We start from the raw sequence: 20,997 nt of genomic DNA on the forward strand, positions 1-20,997 counted from the left end.
TGGGTGGCATGTGTCCGAACAAAAAAGAAAATCATATCAGCAGATAGAGGAAAACAACGAAAGAGTTAGAGAGGGAAAGAGAGGGATGTACGAAGGAAGTTAACCAGACGGATGTACCGTAAGAGTGAGATTTCGCATCGAGAGCTTTGTCCTGAGCTTAATCCCGTAACCAAGGCAAAGAGATAGCTTATTTCCCTCTCTTACTTCGCTTTCGAGTAAACCCGCGACTTTATATATATTATCGTTCATTCTCCCCGTACCGAAAGCGCGTGCAACGTCCGGACTCACATATTCCCTCCATCTCCTACTCTCTGTCTCTCTCTCTCTCTCTCTCTCTCTCTCTCTCTCTCTCTCTTCCTCTCTCTTTCCACTGCTGTTTCAAAGCGGAGAAAAAGTATGAGGGGGCGCTCGCGAGACTTTATGTAATCCCGTTAGCAGCCCAACGACGACAACTACGACAATGCGGATGGAAGAGCCCGGCCGATAAGTATTCTCGAGAAGGGAGTAAACCCGTGCGGGTTTACCTTATCGCGAGGTCGTCATTTTTATTTTTTTTTACTCATGATTCTTCCAACCCTCTGGTCGCGAATCAACCAAAGAGGAAAGTCGATATTTACCGACACGTGAATCCGAAACTTTTTCGATGAGTCGAAACTTGTTCGACTGAAATGTGCGTTTTTACCCGCGCACGCATAAATTTTTGAATGTTAACAAAATAGATGAATACACTCGAAAGCTAGAAACGGTTTTCTCCTTTTTAGGATAAAAATATTGGAATAACTCGAATTTACCGACGATCTCATCGATCGTCGGCGTTTTTCAAAAATCGTAAATTATATCTTTTTATTCATAACTACTCCGATAATCAGGGGCTGTTGGAATGTGAGTTGAATCTAATACTCATATCCAATAACAATGTAGTCCATAAATCATTTGGTCCCGATCGAACAAAAGATTCGTCACTAAAAAGAAAGTGACAAATAGTAAAAAGATCAAGTACAAAAGTCAAATTCGTCAAGAATGATTAAATCTCATGAAACTAGGCTTTGTCGATTTGTCTGTTTGATGACCTCACTCGACAAAGAATGAAAGAACAAGCCAAGGCGAACGACACCATCAACTTACCGATAATGTAACGTATCCCCTGATTGTTATGGCGTCGAATCTTGATTCTTTCTGCAATGAAATAGAAAAAGTACGTTAAAAATATATGGACAGTGGACACGCGATTAGAAGATTTTCAATGTTTAATTTTTCGGTTTAACGTTTTCAGTGAATTTTCACTGACATTCGAAATCAATAAAATATAGGCATACGGCGGCTCTGTTCAATCAAAAACGAGTTTACAATCATTAATTCGAGTGAATTCATTTCCAAATCATTCCCATAAAAATTTTTGTTGAAAAAAGTCAAGGATAAGCACTAAAAATTCCATAAAAATGAGGAACATAAAAAAACGAGTCAAAAAAAGAAGCACACATCAAAATCGCTGAACGAATGTAGGCTTATTTGATTTTAATAAATGTATTATATATCTATGCTGGTTGTGTATACGCGATACAAGTCCGAATGCGTTCAATTCACTATTGGGACGCGAGAGTAAAATCGAGAGTGAATAAACGGAGAAGGCAAAGGCGGAAGAGCCCCGGTGAGCGCAAAATTATAATGGCTTATAAACGAACGAGAACGTTGAGTTTCGTTCGTTCCATACGCTCTACACGCTCTCTCGGTAGACTATTTATTATATGTTCGTATTACACTATGTAGGCTGCGAGAACGCACGAGAACATAGGCGGAATCTGGACCAGGGCTCCTTTCTGCTATCTCAGTCGCGTGACATCGAGACCCTCGAGGTACGTCTATACAAACTCGATGTGTGGATATCATAGAGGCGATTCAATTCAGAATTGATCCAGTTTTATCCTTGCCGTGTGCTATTATTTTGGAGCTTATTTAATTGGAGAAAGCTTCACAACGTTCGATCATTCAATTTCAGGATGCCTGCTTGAACTCGTTTCTACAAACAGTATTTCGTTCCACTAATAAAACGCCGTAATGACTTTTGAGTAATATAAATGCTTTTGCCGAAAACAAAAATAATTAAACGCCCAAAAATTAGTTTCTAATCGATGGATTGTAGAAAAATTAGAGTAAAACATACAGATAAACGAATGTTCCGCGCATACATTGAATGAATTGTTGCGCATGCACATGTGTCGTGTTACATGTAAAATGTAGATGGAGTACAGAGTCTTGAGTTGATACACAGTGAGGTTGAAGTATAATGACAATGAAACAAACGCGAATATTCTCGCCGGGCACGCTCCCGCTTACTTAATCGAGTGTCTCGCGTCGTTGCCTTCACGCTTGGCACCGCGTCGACTATCGCGCTGCAAACACTTCTCGGAGAAGGTTCTCTATCTTTCCTACTTTCTTTCCCTTTCTCCCTCCGACTCCGCATTATTAGCTGACTAAATCTCAGGCTGAACTGTGCTGGCCAGTACCAAGCCACCAATCATAATGCAAAGCCCTCTCTCGATACTTTGGGTTCAACGACGCGTGAACGTTCCTCAATGCGAGTGTGCAATTTCGTTGCATTTTCCTCACTCGATCTTGGTCGAACCGACTATCGTCATCGAACCAACAACCAAAGAAGCATCGAATTCAGAGGGATCGAGAAAAGGGAAAGGGTGCGCGAATTAACTACAAAAATAAAGAGTGACGCGAGTGGGAAAAGGAGAATGACTGACAATGGAACGATGAAGGAAGCACTGAAAAAACACCTCATCGCGGAATGTAAATTGAGGACATTAAAAGATGGAGGAATCTCGAGGAATCTGAAAAATATACTCCCAAGACAAATGAAACCATAAAAATGATTTTCGATTGGGAGTGTCGAAGAGCCTTTTCTGCCATTAAGTACGAAGCATTCGCTCCAGTTGCACAGCGAGTGTTAAGATTGAAATAAATCATCCTCACGGACAATAATAAATGATGATAACAGAAATAATAGAATGATTCATGAGTTATAACATGTTCCAGCAATACAATGAGCTCTTTTGGAGTGCGCAGGCCCTTTGAGACTGCTTAAAAATCTTAATTCACGCATTTGTTACTTTCGAAGTTGCCCCCCGAGGTATTATTGTTGTTGCAAGAATACGAGAAACCAAATAATTATATAAAACGGAAGGCGTGAACTCAGCGTGTACGTGTCAATCTTATAAGAGAGCAGCAAAACTCAAATCGATTTACATAACTTTATGTGCGTTTAAAAATAAAGACTGTCCGATCGCGGTCATTTCGTAAGAGAGGTGAAGGGAACGAGGCGAGTGTCCCAGTTATTTCATTATAGTCTAATCTGATATGACGTTCGATTCATACGACGCCGACAGAAAGTTTGAAAACTGAAAGATCGATGTTGATTTTTCGTTCCACTTCCACTACACCAGAGGCTTTCTTAGGCTCAACTCTCTATACACTTTAATTCGTAAATGATTCAAGTTGCGCAGTGAATTTCGTCTCTAGCGTAGAGACGCATTATCGAGCTCGGGAATCAGCAGAGAGAATAAAATCGACAAAATTTCGTCCATCGATCAAAAGTCATTGGTCTTATTGAACTCGATCTCAAAAGAACATATGTTTTGGAACTTGGAAAATTTCCTAACTGTTCAGTTCTTATCGACCAATTGTCCTAATTTTATGTAGCACCGACTTTTTATATTTATGCTATATCATAGCAAGATTCATATTCTTCTCAATTAGAATTAACGAAAATGTAAATTTCATATAAAAGTAAAAAAATCACTTTTACTCATCTCACTCAACGCTTGATTGCGAGTAATAAACGGTCATCTCCCACTTTGATATGATTGTTTTTTGATTGCTATGCTTTTAGTTTTATCTCACATGTTCTTATACTGGTATGTCACAAGCATGTTTGAATTGTCAGCATTTCTTAATCATTGGTTAAATTCTCAACTTTTTCTTCATCGTTATTGTTGCTCAGCAACTTCAGCAAATTGTTATCCCGATGCGATAGAGTGTAATCGAATAATTTTCTGCTTATCTTTCACTACCTCCCGTGCGATTTCACATGAAAACTGCGAGCACGATATGCATTGTCTTCGAGATCAGGAGTCAATAACGCGTGAACGAGTGACCTTTGACCGCGATGAAATATTCGCTATCGTTCTCCGGCGATTTGACATCCGCGGATGCTGAATTTGCAAAGAGTATGCATGAATGAGTCTCCGTTGCACACAATCCGAAGTATTACGTCCATAATCCCGCATCAATTATCTGTAGAACTTAGAGGAGAGAATATTTACTCAGCTCCGATCTCCAAACAATGCGAGAGTTCGCGACGAAAAGAAAAAAACAAATAACGGGAGAGAAATCGCACTGCGATCATACGACGGGTAATCGAGCAACGTATTTTGCTTCTCTTACAATGTGTATCGACGAAACGTGAACCCTCTAGTTTCAATGCAATCGGAGAAAGTTTGATGCAGTAATGCTTTACGATCAGAGTGTCACGCCTTCGGCAAAGATAGTTGTCCCTGGGCACGCAACACTACTCTACTTCGATAAACGTATCTCCAGATTGATTTGTAAAAAAACGAACGGAAAATATCTTTTTTATATGAATCCTTCGACATCTTGTAGACTCGTAGTTTCTTCAACCTTACAATATAGAATTTTCTAGCTACAATTAAATAGGATTTACCACTTTTTTCATCCACTTTCGATTATCAAATTCGATTATCACTTCGATTTATAAACGTTTCTGATATATTTTCAATAAATTTCTTGTTTTTAGATAAATGGAATCAATCCAATGAAATTTTACAAATTCTCTGCCTTCAGTCGTCGTTACTCCATGAGTGGCCAAAGATTCCAATCATTCCCACTGAGAATTCGGTTCCGAAGTTATGTCAAGGATATTGATTATTTTCGCGGAGGACACCCTGTATATAATGTCCCAACGAATGGTAGCGCTATTGCATGTCGAAATAATACGTCAATCGGGAGCAGAGAATGAGACTGAATAATCGAAAGTGACGAACTCTTTCAAACTTCTCAACTAACTATGGTAATCACCCAGTCTGGCGAACCTTATTTTACCATAGTGACGAAGAGCCACGGGAAAAAATAGAAAGAAAAAAGGCGCAGTGAGCCCAGTAGTGATTAAATAGAAACGACAATGAGGCAATTGAGGCAGACCTTGTCTCTGCATAGCTTCTCTGCGAATCCCGATTATGTCACAACTGTTTTTTTTCGAGTCTCTAACTCCCTGTCCTGGGGCGAACTTGATGTGTATTTGAAAATCGATTCAAACTGCGTGATGGAATTCTGAGATAAAAATCTGATCAAAAGCCAATTGAAATACTGAAATCCCTTTTGATCTTAATAAATGAATGTTGTAATTTTCAAAAATATTAATTCTGAAACTCGTCCAATTGTTCAGGATTGCGACTGGGGAAGACTGGAAGGTCATTCATTAGCTCCTCAAGAACGTTCTCAACAGCATTTCGGACACATTCACAAAGGACGTCGAGTGATTCTCAGGAATATGTTTGAGAATATTGTGCAGGATATCCTGAGAGCAATAATCACAAAAAGAATCCTTGAGATTCTTTTTGTGATTCCTGCTGAGTCTGTCAGACGATGTAAAGGTCATGAATGCTTTTAGAAACATAAATAGGTCGTAAACAGTGATGTTAACTTCCGGGCTGAATGCCCAATTATCGTTTAGCGAGCAATCCTTAACGATTAATTGCCCGCATCAGAGTGAAGCGTCGAATAGTTAACGATGTAACAAGCGGAATAACTCTTTTGCATTTCCAAACGATTACTCCTGGAAAATATGTAAATTAGTACCGAAAACGATCGGATGCGAAACCATTTCAGAATCATATCACAAAAGAAAGTTGCCAAGTTTGAGGGAAAGAGAGGGAGAATAGAAGCAAAGAGGAAAAGGGTCACGACTATAACTCGAGGGGTTTTCCTGCGGGGCTAGGAGAAGGCGAGAGAGAGAGAGAGAGAGAGAGAGAGAGAAAAGGTTCCACAATGACGTTTTATTTCTCTCCATAAGTTTCCCTCGGGCAAGAAATTATGATGTTTTCAGCGGTGTAATAAAGATTGCCGAGGCTCCCCTCCCCCGTTCTCATAGCCGAGTATAGTTGGTAGTATCGCCACGGGAAATCGAGCCACTCTGAATTATCTCACGGGGTTTATGAGCCGTGCGCGTGAGCCCCGTAGAGCAGCTATGGAAAGAAAGGAAGAAAGAGGGAGGGAGAGAGAGAGAGAGAGAGGGAGTCTGAGCCGCATCCTACCCTCTCGAGGGCACACCATACAGATTTGAGCCAGGAGTAAAAGAGAGAAAAAGCGCGAGTTGGTACTGATACCGATACGAAAGTTAGCGAGCGATATCTTTCAAACTCGCCGGGTTATTATACATTCTCTCTCGCTCGCTCACTCGTTCATCCACTATCGCTTCAGCCCCTTTCTTCCCTATCTCTCTTAGTCAACCGCATCTCTTCAACGTTTTTTTTTCTCCTCAGCAAAGGGTATATGACAGGCAGACTTTAATTTACTTGAACGGTCTCTCGAGGCTCTCTACCTGACTCGCGCATAAATTCTGACAAGAGTATGGTATTATATTTGTATTATACTGTGCTATACGGGTATGCGCACGGACACGTACGGAGCACATGCGTTTTAATGTTTGTATATGTTATCCGCGACGTAATAAATAATGAATAATAAACGTATGGGTGATATATATGACACGGTCACTGAACGAAATGATAAAAAAAAACATCCGTCTAGCTACATGTATGTATACATATATAAATCTACAGCTTCTCGCATCCAACGTGTACTATTGTAGTTACCCTGGCAGATAGAAAGAGGAAGAGAAGGGGGAGGGGGTGAGAGAGTGCATCGTCGTCGAGGGACGATGCGGGAGGGCAATCGCGAGGGATAAAATAAATTGACAGAACGTTGACAGGCCAGAGAGCAAGAGGAGCAGAGTAAGGAGCACAAACGAACAAAAAATATATGCATATATACATACATGTATATATACACAAGGATATACTGGACAAGGATATACTGTACAGGTATATCCTTATTCCATGTTTCAGAATGCCTCGAGAAACGAGCAGGCGACCCTCCCTCCTTACCTCCATAATTTCTCCTTAACGATTATCGATCCGAAGAATACGAGGGGACGATCGAGCGATGGTAAGGATCGACCAAAATAAAGATTTCGTTCAGGCACGTACGAAACGACACTCTGCAGGCGAATATGTTTGTCTTGTATAGCGAAATTATTCGTGTACCTACAGCCAAAATGTTACTGCGCGACTCGACGATCCTTTTGCAGCTTCTCTCGCCCGAGATCGTCTGCGCTGCTCTAAACGAAATTAACTTTTCGCGAATGGTGTGCGATACTCAAAAAGATGATCGCATTCGTTGTGAGGGAAAGTCACTGAGAGGAATGCGCAACGCCACCCCCTTCATCTTTTGTTCTTTTATACTTTTTCTCTTTATCTCCATCTTCCGCGCGCAAGAAAGGAAGTAGAAACCGATGTTCAGAAAACACTTTCGAGCCTTCATCTTCGTTCCAAAAAGTACTGCTAATGGCCAGCACAGCACTCTCGTCCACCAGTTTATATGGTCACAGAAATTAATAAAAGAAATTTTATCCGCTCAGCCTTTATAAATTCAACACTCAGCATTCGAATTTCTGTTCTGTTTTTACTCTCATTCGGGAATGCAAGCTTGTGGCGAATAATCGCAAAAGCACCTCAGGATATTAAAACTGGAGAAACATAAAATTCGTAAGAGGATTAACTCGTGAAACTATTCAAAACAAATGGGCCTGACGCTCTCGTGAGTGTTATTATGACAGAAGCAGGGAAGAAAATAGTGAAACGAAGTCCCTGAGAAATTGAATGAGCTATGCGAGCTCGCGAGAGCTATTGAGGCTTTAATTAAATTACGTGTTGTGTAGATGAAAATAGCAGTCTCTTCGCAGTGGTATTAAAGGAGAGAAAGAAAAGAAAGAGATAAAAACAGTGAGGACTAATCACAGCTCAGGTTGCGCGCACACCCGTGCCAATGATGACAACGACGACGCAGTAGAGCAGGGTGCGGCACAGGGTGCGCCGATCACCCTAACGAACTCACTCTCTCTTTATCTCTTTCCCTTTCCTTTTCCCTCTTCCTCTCTCTTTCCCTGTGTGGCCTTAACACCTTTTTTCCTTTTCACGTTTCCTTCCCCGGGGGAAAGTGTGCATACAGGGTTGGGCTATTGGGCAAAACGTGTTACACGCGCAAGATTCTATCTTTCGTTTTCACCGGAACAGTTAGTCGTATGAATTTGTGAATATTAAAAAAAGGCGAATAATTCATGTCGCGGCTAGACTCTTAATTTAATGACTGATGACGCAGAAACTCAGGAATTCTTACCGTCTGTGCTACTACCGAGCAGAGGAACGAGATTAATGTTATAAAGTGGTAGCAACTAAATCCGATGAAAATGTGATATATAATTTCGGTCATGTCGTTAGAAAGGTTTTACTGTTTCTTTGTAGAAACACTCAGGCAGGATATCAATTCTACATCGGGTAACTCGCCATTGTGTCATCTCTCCAGTCAATCTTTCCATCGTTGAAACTGTCCAAGTGTAGCAAGTGCACAAGCACGTCAACCCTCTATCGCGGGGTGAGTCCCGATCGTAGCAATCCGATATTTCCTCGACTCTCATATGTGCTCGTATTTTTCATTGACTGTACTTTTTGCACAGAACCGCTCGTACTGGACGAAAATCTTTGAAACGTGTCAATCCTTCCATATTTACCAGCGCCCGCTTCGTCAGTTTTCAAGTTTGTCGACAAATTTCTAATAGAAAACTACGAGCAAATATTCATGACAATCTTAATAAATTTCTCTCCATAATCTTTTGAAATAATAATTGTACATTGCGTAACGATAAGCATTCTAACTTCATAACTTATTAGCTTCTCGAATAAATCTGAAACAAATTCCATCTCATTATTCTAGGTATATATTTATTAGGATGTGTCAAAAAACATGTTTTTTTTTTTCAAAGAATAGCCTTCAGGTAGAATATTGAAGACTATTCACTTTTTGAAGGCTTCATTCTACTTCAATCTACAGATTGATTCTAGTAGATTTTGAATCTTTGCCACTGTTCTTTGCCACCATGGCTTGATTGGACTTGTTGGAACTTATTTCGGTTCGGATTTATTGGGTTTATATGGGTTTGTTCCAAACAAACCCGAGTATTCCCAAGAAAATCCCAAACAAGCCCAAATAAGCCTAAACAAACCGAAACGAGTCCAAACAAGCCTAAACAAGCCCTTGAAATTGGAATAATTGAGATTTAAATTGGATATTTTTTCAGTTATTGAAAAACAAGCGTAAGTATCCAAAAGGAGAAAAAAAAACGAGAAATGCAAGAATTATCGTGATCGCAGAACAAGTATAGTTGCCTCTGAATCCCGCAACGCACTAGAAATTGAATGAACTGCGGGATTTTTTCAACCAACCGATTAAATGGACTATTAAAGTTCGAAAAGTTTATTCAAGTCTCATAACATTAAACCGTATAAGCCAATATCAATTTCGACCACTATTCCAATAGTGAAGGCAATGGGAATATAGTTGGATACTATTTACACATATACAAGCGTATATAAGTAAATGGGCGTTGAAAGATAAATGTGAAAAGTTTGGAGCACGCGAGAAAGTAAATGACACGGAAATGTAGAAAACGATTTATTATCATTCCAATCAAGCTGAAAGAGAGTGGATCTCCCATCAGCCAATGTCTACAGTTTATACAAACCGCTGCTGTACATTCAAAAACTTTTCCGAGCAGCTGTTCAAATTATACACACACGCACGCAATGCAAGAGAGTCCATAACACACATAAATGATACGAATTGGAACGCTGAATACGTTCATAATAGGATTGTACACGAGGCATTACATTCACAAAGCACTTGTTTTTTTATAAATGATTTTCTTCTAATCAACACGATCATTTTTTGGGGGAAACGTTGTCGTTGCCAACGAGTAGTCAAATTCTAGCCTGGATCTCGAAAACCTAAAAAAGAAACTGTCGCTGCGAACTTGCGAATCGCAGTACTTCTATCTCCTCCAAAAGTCAATCGAAGATATGGAAATCTTGAATTTTCGAATTTTTCAACGTATGTTTCTTTATTGACAATGATAAGTATCGAACGCGCATTTATATTTAATGGAACAGACCAGTTGATTATTTGATTGCGAAGAAAACAGGAAAAAGTTAGCTGGAGGTTCAAAACAATTTGACACAGAATGACCGTTATATACGTAGTATTGTACACGATAGGTTGAACTGCGCCTAGGATGGAGGCCGCATGTATCACATACGTAAGGGGGCAACTAAAATAATTTCTCTCGCCGTGTACTTACTGTACGAGAAGAAAACGGAGAGAGGGGGGAATAAAGAGAAAGAAAGAGTGGGGGTAGTACCGTAAATTGTGGCACGAGTGGGTTGGTACTGGAGGATACTTATACGGCTCGGTCACGAACCCCACAAGCAGCAGGACTCTCCTCTTTCTCTCTCTCTCTCTCTCTCTTCCTTATTCTGCTATTATCCTTTACTCTCTTGCAGTGTTACAGGATGCACTAGGCGGATCGTAGCAATCGTGCCAATGTCCTCCTTCACCCTGACAACCTCGTGTGTATTTTTTTCCCTCATTGGTTCTCACTCTTGTTGAATGATACGACTGAATCGGAAAAGGTAAATGGATCGATCAAGTTTCACGAAAATCCATTACAATTAGAGAACCTGTTTGCATTCATTATATTATTTTCTATATAAATTAATATAGAGGGAAAAAAGCCTCATGAGGCGACGTATCAAAATTTTATTCTTCTTTACTCTTCTAACATTGTTTTTCAGGAGCAGTTTTCACTGCCACTCGAAGGCAAAGAGATTATTAAACATTGCCCCCAATAAGGCCACACACTTGGTTGATAAAAAGAATCCCAATATTTATAAAATATCAGATATGAAATACCAGAGAGCGACTGTGAAGTGATCTCATAAAAATATTCGCGCAACGCAAACGTATGATTATACGATCAACGTTTCCGTGTTTTTGACGTTATGTATTTTTATATTTATTTTTTTTCAAGTATGGCCAGGGTACATCAGGGTAAATGGCTCTGTCGTCCCTATAAAAATCACGAGATATTTCGCGACTGCCATAGTTTCTCATTTAAAGTCAGAGCGGTGATGGCAGCCACGTTTTCATCATGCCATATAATTAAAAAAATACATAGTTGGAAGAGCGCTCCTCTCTCACACGTCGTAGCGGACGCTCCGGAGTTAGTAGGATCATAATAATAATCAAATTTCCTCTTTTAATCAAGAGCCCCTGGAATTAAGACTCAATAAAAGATGATGATACGTTTCGTTAGGAAAACATGATTCGCTTTGTCGAATACAACCGCAGTCAACATCGTTCTATTATTATTAAGAGAAGCATTCTGAATCTCGAAATGATATATCAAACGAACACCATCATTTTAGCTTGCATGAAATGACGTCAACTCCAAAATCGTCAAATTACAAGAAACGTTCCAGTTCAATGAGCTAAAAAAAATAATGAAGGCATGCGCACAAGCATATTTACAAATTCCAATGCCATCCGGAATGCGTTTTTACCCTTTTTATGTCGACCTTTTTAAGTCCACGAATCGCGATTGATCGCGTAGATCTCGCCTCTAACTATTCGATGTGTCTCAATTACCGTTCATTAAAATTTAACAAAATGTAGTTACGATTACGAAGGAGATAAACGTTAAATAGAAGTATACGAGAGTTCGCGATGTCCGAGCTCGTGTCTTTGACATGACTCGCCTCATAAATATCATGTTTACACATATATGTATATTGTGTACACGTTTATTGGTGGACGCGGCTGGAGCTGTGCGTTAATTAGCGACGGGCTCGCGTTCAGGATAGATAAGAAACTATTAATGTACGGGAGAAGGAGGGAGAGAGCGCGCGAGGGGGACCGAGATAGGTGGCGAGAGAACGCCGAGTCATCGTCAAAGTCTCGCTGGGATGGTGCGTTTTCCAGCCTGGTCATCGAGCACCCTTGAAAAGGGAGGTGATGGTGAAGTCACGACGAGGGAGAGAAAGACACCTGTAACGGTGATTTCCGGTTCTGAATGTCCGCTCGAACGTTCGCATCGTTCAATAAAATAACAGACGTGCGAGGGTCAATAAAAGTAGCAAATTTCCTGATTGGATACGTTGTTGGCGTTGATTACTGATATATAATGAGATTTCAAGAAAAATCTGAAGAAAAAATGTATGCATGTAATATATGAATGCCAATTGAAACTGAATGATAATGAAACCTCGATTTTATACGCTCCATTTACTCGGATATGTAGTAATAAAGAGGCCGCACGGTTGGCTCTATGCGTGCATACCACCATTGAGTCGTTGCACTCCGGCGAGTAAATTACAAAGTCCTTCCAAATCCGGAAGTATAGAATTCATAAGATTGCGAAGAAGTGAAATTTTCGCCATAGCTAAATAGTAAACCGTTCAACAGGATTGACAGGACGACTGAAAAACACGAAGATCAGGTTCACACCGCGCGTGTATATATAAGCTCATATGCAGTTTCTACTCGGACGTATGTTGCTTTCACGGATCTGTATATACATGGGTATACCACGGGCATATACGTATGGAGGTTGCTAAGTGTGAGCAACGTATTCGCTCCGAGCGATTTCTTCGACACGGTAGGATATATAAACCCGTATGTATTATCCTCATCGCCGTGAAGAGACCAAAGTCACGTACTCACAAGGGCTGCTGCAGGGTGGAGAACCGATGAGTCAGAGGAGAAAGAGAAAGGGGACAGAACAATTAACTGAGAGAGCTCTGTGGGCCTGGAGCATTTTCTTACTTTTTATTTTACGCTACGACGCGAGGCGAGAAAAGGACCCCGAGAATATACAGCAATTAGTAATTCCTCATTTCTCCGCCCTCCCGCCCCTCTTTTTCAACATTTACAGAGTATACGCGTGAACAATGCGAGAAATCTCGACTCCAGCCGGAAAATCATGAATCGCCACGCTTATGTTATATGTCCAAGATGTGGTGTGCTTGTAATCAAGTAGAAGTACTCGAGGTGGAGGTCATTGACGGCAGAGGGACATCGGTGTATATGTATGCGTTTGTAAGTACATGAGTATCTGTGTCGGGTATACGAGTGAATTGCATGATGAGAGGATTGAGTTCGTCATACAAATTTTTGCCGAGTCACCGGTCACCGCGTGAGCAAAGTGCCCGAACGTTATTCCGCGACTCCGCACGACCTTGTTGTCCTCTCTGCTCAATCCTCTCAGAGGCATCTCCTCGCTACATCCGTACGGTAAGGACGCAAGTGCGCCTGCGGTGCGTATATACACCTGTGTATATACTCACAATACTGAGTATACCCCTTGTTAATTTCAATATCACTCGAATCTATACACGCGGATGCATATATACTTTTCGAGTTGGAAACGTACGTTCGAGATGAATCATATTTTGGCTGCACCGCGAACGCACTCCAATTTACTCACATCGAATGCTGTACACGCGGAATTCGAAACAAACGTGCATCTGTTTCTTCGTAGTTCACAAAAATGTATGATCCAAAGAACTTTGTACTAACAATGAATATAATCAAAGAAGGGATTACCTGGGAGAGAGAAAAGAGCCTAAAAGTCGAGTATAGTGCCGTTTGAGGAAAATGACAAGCCATCGTCTGATTAGTGCCAATGGAAGTGAGAATCGCGAGCGCTCAACTTCTTACCGAACGAACATGTTCTCCTTCGTTTTCTCAACATCAAATTGTCTCCGTCACGGGCATGAAGCAGACCCGGAAGTATTTAAGGCGCGGTAACTTTCAATCTATCATTTACAGTGCCACACGCGTGTGCACACACAAACGCGCAGAACCCAGTGCGTAGAATGTAGTAGACATGCAAAGCCCGGGCAAATATGAAGCGACCGTTACCCGAGGAGAAAGCATTGGATATTATCAACAAATAAATCCTTCTGTTCCAGTGACCTGAAAATATATTATTATCGTACTCATACCCGAAGCAGGTAGGCCTCGGAATGATCAAATCTAGTGAATTTCCATAATTGGATGAATTTACGCGCCGACCACCGAACTATAAAATAATATGCAAAAAATTCACATGCACCAACCGAATGGGGAATTCCTCAAATGTATGCCGCGATCATGGGGCTGCTCTGTGGGCTCTTCATTTTTCGCGCGGAATATAAGTGCACGAGGAAGTTTCACACAGTTGCAAGACGCCGGCGTTATGATGATTCGGCTTAATACAGCCGTTGAGGAGGAGGGGGGGGGGGGGGGGGGCGGGGTGAGTTGAGAATCCTCGTAAAGAGGAGCACTTCGCGGCTGTTCCTCGTTTTACAACACATTTCGTGCGTAATAACTTGGGCCCCGCGCGTGCACGAGAGATAGGCGCAACCGAGCGACTAATTTTCTAACTAACCTAACGGTTTTATTCTCGCCACTGGCAGCCCACGTTCCACTGACCTCAAACTCACATAATGGATTCGAATATGTGTAAATGGATAATTTATATACATAGGAATGTATTGCTATGCAGGAACCTCGTCCTTACAACGAAACAACATAAAAACGCCGAGAAAACAGAAGATAACACCGCGTGCGATGACTCGGCAACTCGATTTCGTTAGAAACGTTCACATAGATGAGCAATTTGGAATGTGCGTTTTACGAAAAATATATATATCAAGGAGTTGAATGCACGTAATAGAAAACGACTCAACGAAACTTTGATGGATTTCTGTATATATAAGCACAAGGAAGTTGGCCTAGGTTTTTGCTCTATTTCGAATAACGTTATACAGCAGGAAATAAAAAGGGAGGAAAATTACACCGAGAGTCTGATTAGTCGAGTGGCTCCTTCGGCTCTCATGCTCCTCATTCCTTTTTTCCTGTTTAAACTTTTATTTTTGTATTTTTCTTTGTTTTTTAGCTCTGGTTTTGCTCCCTTTTTGTCTTGTACTCTTGGGTAGAGCTCCTGATTCAAGGGCTCTGAGAGCACACACAGATTGGCCTCTTCCTGTTTGCTCCTCTTCTTCGTGTATATAGGCTCTCTGAGCTGCGCGCGTAAGCATCGCGCTGTGATGTAGCGAGGCTGCTGCGCGTGGATGGATGTATATCTCTTTGCGTTGGCTCACTCAGTCGGGGAACTCGAGCGCGCGCGCGGGCGCGGATATGTACGTATACCCTGCTCCCCAATGAGAGGAAAGAAGATCGGAGCAAAGCAGCGGACCCACACGCTCGTCGAGAATTTAAAGGCGAGGTTAAGTAATTATCCGAGACTGAAGGGTAAACGAAGAAGCGAACAAGGATGAGTGCACGAACCGGTATGATTATTACCAAGTCCAAGTCAGTCAGGGACGCGAGGCGCAACATCTCATTTTTTTCTTCTGCGCGCATTTCTTTATCAGGTACGTCCCAATGTACCACGTATCGAGCGAGTATGCGTATATAATAATTTCGTATCGACACACAGAAGGCCTTTACGCCTGTATTTATGATCCGATACAGTTTGCCCATGCAAAGAATAGTATTTACAAACATGCATATATACAAGGCAGCCATGCAGCATCAGCTTCCTCCTACTACTCGGCACTTCATCCTTCGCAAAGATGTATTAAGATCGCCGGATACGATAGACCACGCGCTTGGTGCATTCATTCGTCCAGTCATAAAGATAACGTACTCAGCCTATTCGTTCCATATTCAAGCTATATACGTATGCAGAGTTGTATACGAATACAGGGTATGATGGGTACATAGTAGCTGCTTCCGTTCGTTTCCTTTTCTTGCCTTCTCCACCGCTACTAATTAAACTTTTATTTCTCTCGCTGAGAAATGACAAAGTTAGGCTCGTTTATCGTACGATTCGAGAAAATAGAAAATCAATGCTAGCCGCGTTCGAAAATGTGTGCTGACGCATCAACTAATTTTCTCTGCGAATCCCGGAATTGAAGCCCAGCGCAGTGTTAAACGTTTGAGTTTGTACTGGCCGACAAAGAATGCGTGTATCAGATCAATATAGTACAAAATGTACGCTGAATAAATAACGTCTATTCCTGTTGCGATTTAATACGTCGGTACCTTCTCGTAGAATCCACGAATGGAATACCAATTGTAGATTAAACGCTAACGCATCATTGTTATTATGAGAATTTGTACCGGATGTGCAATAGCGTCAACCGGTTTTTGTTCTCTCCCTCTTTAACTCGAGGAAAGTATTAGATTAGGGCTAATCGCGAAGTTCAACGACGACGATGGGACGCGCCATGCAGATTTCCCGCCAACAATTCAAGCGTTTTATTGAATTTGCAAATTGAGTTACGATTATTGGCTCTTATCTCGTCCCCTTTTGGCGCGACCCTGAGTAACAACGTCCTGTTTCATTGTATCCTGCTCCTTCGTTTATGTTCTTGTGTAAAAATACCTGGTAAGTATATATTAAACTTGGAGGTTTCGCATTGAGCAAAGAAGGCGTCAATTACGAGGATGTGGAGGAGAAAAACAGAGAGGAACACGAGCAAGCACATCATACACCGAAATAAATTAATCGGGCAATTAAGTGTCACCGCCAAAATACCGCGGATGCATTGCACACGCGCAATTTTACGTGCCTTTACGAGAAACAATCAGAGCTTTGGATGCCGCGCGAGGCCAAGAACCGGTCGATCGACCAGTCTCTTTGGTCCGCCAACCAACGTAGTACCACCTCGACCCAGAGGGACAAACATTGTCGCGATGCGCTGCTCCCCCCTCCTTTAAACTGCAATTTCGGTTGTGCGAGCTATGCAATCGTTGTGTAGTATTAAAAGCCAATGTCGCTCGATCGCCTGCTTTCGTCTTTGTCCATGACTTTATCTTCGCCTTCGGATACTCTATTAGAAGCGACATGACGGCGCTTATGTATTTATTTTCGAATTGAGAAGTAAAAAAGAAAATATCCATCGAGCGAGCAGTCCAATCAAGATGCTCACGAGCATAAACATCGAGATATTTGATCTGCTGGTTATCCCGTCCATTAATTAACAATCATCCTGTTTGAGGGATTGAAACGCGGTTGAAATCGTAAATCAAATTGACTTCAGGGGTCATTCGACGACAAGCCAATTCCGTAATTCTCCACTGGTAAAAGTTGCATGTTTATGATACGCCCGTTCTCGGTGTATAGACAGTGCGGGCCACTGTCAGCCGAAGATGTAGGCTTTGCGGTCAAGTCCGACACACCACTTGTTTCGACGTTCCCACATGTTTAACGGAATGCCGTGTAACGCATCGCTGGCCACCTCCCCTTTCTCCGAGTTTCACTGGCTCCCTTGCTAAAGGATCATCAGCATCGTTGATTCAACAAATCAACTCATCCGGATATGTGAAGAAAAAAAATACGTACAAGGAAGAAGAAAGATGGCTAATCAATCAAGTCCTCATGGAGTGAATAACGTACTGGTTGAGGCGCACAGCGAGCGACGAGAGTTTCCTTGTGTGTCAGCGGTTTAATAATAAATATGAGTAGTGCGTAAACGGTACGTCGGAGAGTCCAAGGAATACCAAGGATTAGCGGAGTGAGAGAAAGAATATGAACTAATGTATTTGCTGAATCTAGGACTTAGCCGGTTGTCCTTGGGTCTTGCAACACCAATCCAGTCAGCGGAGACAATTAATCACTGGTCAGCTTATTACACTATTTATTTAACCTTTGCAGGACGGATCTGGTCGAAATATCGACCACTAGTTATTGCTCGGACACTCCACTTGAAAAATTCATCGATATTATGCACAAATTTAGTGTAAAAAAGTTCGATTTTAACGTAAAAATCCCCGTTCTTAAAAGGTTAATATCTCGATCTTCAGCACGAAATATTAGGGCGAGCCTCATTCAGCTATTCCTCCATCATCAGAAACTGATTCTATCGCGTCATCGCGCGTGTGCTCGTCGTCTCTGCAGGCTAGAGTCCCCCGAATATTCTTATCCGCATAAGAGGCTCGGATGGTGACTCTGGTTTTTTGGGTGTAATCAAGTCACTATTGTTCTTGGATGTTCGGTCCAGCCGCCATTTTTTTCCTCTCCAGCACAATACTCCGTATTATGTATTAAGCACAGAATCGAGTGAGTCGATCGGAGTTTTAAAACGAACCGCCTGGTAGATAACTGATCATTAGGCTTTTGCCTGGATGCGCGCACCCGGGCCCACAACGAGGTTTATGAAGACGAGAGTACGCATACCTACTCTCAGCCCGTATGTAGCGGGACCAACATCCTCTGACATCAAGCTATATTCGAACCGGGCTTAAAGTTGTCCCGACGAGAAAGGCAAGACGAGAAGTGAGAGAGCCTCTCGCAAGCGTATGATGCTCATCCACACATCCGGAACAAGACTTCAAAGTCTATACCCCTTTCCTCTCGTTTCTCGCCTTTCTCTCACTCTTGTGAGTTATTCATTTTGTCTCTCATTGCAAACCCGTCGCTCGCTTCAATGTATACAATATGAACAATCTTCTTCGGATCTCCATTATCATCAATGAAACTCCACCAAACTCTTTCTGTGTGAAATCCTTATTTTTTCTTCGTCTCCCAGTCGCTCCGTGTCATTAGTAGATTGTATGTTGTTTTTTTATTTTATTCTGACTAGGTCTGCCGAGCCGAGATAGCCGGTCATTACGCCTTGACCAGATAGTTGCCAAAGTAGCGGTATCCGCATCCTGGCAAAGTCAAAGAGAAAGAAAGAGAGAGAGAGAGAGAGAGAAAGAAAAGTAGGAGACTCCTTTTCATTAATTTTATAACTTACGCAAGCTCCAGAAAATCAACAATTTTATGTGATCGACATGATCAACACATTGAGTTGATTCGTAAGATACGTCCAATTTGATTCATAGTTATTAATGTCAGCCTAACTACGCTTTGACAATCGTTGCATGTCGGGCATAACATTCATGTCCATCGAACCAACTATAAAAACGCTAATCTTGTCTTCCATCTCTTTGGTTGCTGTTTGCCTTGTTTTTCGTTAGTTCCTTAGAACGTACATATCTTTTACTAAAAAGCTGGTTTAACGTACCCAGTATCGTCTCCAGCCAGCTTTCATTTGTTCCGTCATTAGCACAATTTTTTTGACTTGGCACAAAATTTCCCAGCGACGGTGTATCTCCCGGGACTTTCCTCCGTTGGTTTCCCACAAAACCACAATTCTTCAATCACTCTCATTCCCTCCCTTTCTTCCTCCCTACTTAAACAACCGCAATTACTGATGACCCAAATTTCCCTGGCTTATTTCCACATATGAGAGATCCAAAAGTTACTTTCCCAGAATGTTGTTTCTCGTATTTGTACTCCCGTGGCACCTGATATTTTCACTTTGAGTTGGCTCATTCCGAGGTCCCGTTCATTGCATGAAATGGCGTCATGCCTATACGCATTGACGAAACAATAAATCACTAATTGTAAATTGAACCATCGTATTAAATCTAATCGAGGATCGTTACGCCATGCTGGGGATTGAAATGGAATAAAATAATCCTCGTGACCTTGTCATGAAAGTGGCATTCATATAGGAGACGTTCACCGACGTAATTTTTAAGAGTCTTTGTCTCCTTTCCAAGCTTTTAACCATTAGCTCCGCAGCAACAAACGTAATCGAGCCTATTCGATCCGAGCCATGGAGAATAAAAATGCAATTGCAATGCTCGACAGAATGTTTTCACTTTCTCGCAGGTCGTAGGTTAATCCGAGAGAAACGATCTTTGAGCCCATATCTATGCCTAATTATTGAAGTCGATACGATTCCCGGGGGGTTGACGCCATCTCTTTTAGCATTACCGCGGCGTGAGCAAAAGAGCCAGCGGGGGCGGAGACGTGAACTTTTCATGGAGAACTCAATGCCACGCGAGCAATTGACATTCCCCACGTCCTGTAATTTCAGTCCGGGACTCCAGCACGTACACCATCAACTCGTTCTTTCTCTCTCTCTCTCTCTCTCTCTCTATTGCGCTCTCTTTTCGCTATAATATCGCGATGACGCCAGAGCAGCAGCAGCGCGCGTGAATTTACCATCGCGACAACTCTCTTTCGCTCATGAAACTCGTCATTCGAGCTCACGTTACACTTACATGCTGTGTGAGATTCATGCATACATTAACTCCCAACAGATGATAGTCGAAAGACCAGTAGGTACCGTAGTTACTTGGACGATTGATAGTGGTATGAGCACCTAGAGGTATTTTCTGTTGAGCATTATTACTCTGTCTGAATTACACATAGCTGAAAGCTGAAGGGACAAATTTTGAGCCTAGTAACTGGTTATATCGGCTTCTTGTCCTCGCACGTTGATTTCTTATTCATCATGGTAAACACATATCATCAAGCGCGCCTCTAGACCGATATTGTTTTTGTATCAGATATGCGACATTGGTTGAATTTTCATGCGTGCAGGTGACAATCTTCGTAATTGGCGATGTTGTAAAGTTCAAAAGTTCAAAAGCGACCCTCCTTTAACGTCAACGAGATTCGAAGAAGGAGCTGAACCAATTTCGATATACTAGGCCAGCTCAGCCAAATTTTGTTTATACATTAAAGCATCTCATCGTTTGCTCGTGAGGATCCTTTGAGATTAGCATAGTGTTTGATATAAGTATGGATTTAATATCAACGCAGTAAGCAAGTCACTTGGTTCATGAAAGCATCAAGGCTGCATGTACGCGGCTCCTGGGAGAGCCCTCATCAACAATAGGTTTCAAACCATGAAATAAAAGAGTGAGTATGGGATGGAAGCAAGAGAGACGAAGGAAACTTCTCCTTGGAGTATAATT

At 41.7% G+C, this 20,997-nt stretch overlaps 1 protein-coding gene across 4 annotated transcripts in view; it reads right to left on the reverse strand.

Annotated features, from left to right (window-relative positions):
• Window positions 1-20,997, reverse strand: part of sano (serrano) — a 125,214-nt gene that overhangs the window by 76,939 nt on the left and 27,278 nt on the right. For 3 of the 4 annotated variants that reach the window (XM_043421542.1, XM_043421543.1, XM_043421544.1), the window contains one exon: window positions 1,126-1,176. The gene's annotated coding sequence lies outside the window, so the exon portion shown is untranslated. Of the gene's footprint in view, window positions 1-1,125; window positions 1,177-1,758; window positions 1,929-20,997 lie in introns of those variants that run through there. The other variant, XM_043421545.1, reaches the window with a different exon arrangement.

Source organism: Venturia canescens, chromosome 6 (assembly GCF_019457755.1).
Source record: "Venturia canescens isolate UGA chromosome 6, ASM1945775v1, whole genome shotgun sequence".
Classification (NCBI taxonomy): Eukaryota; Metazoa; Arthropoda; class Insecta; order Hymenoptera; family Ichneumonidae; genus Venturia; species Venturia canescens.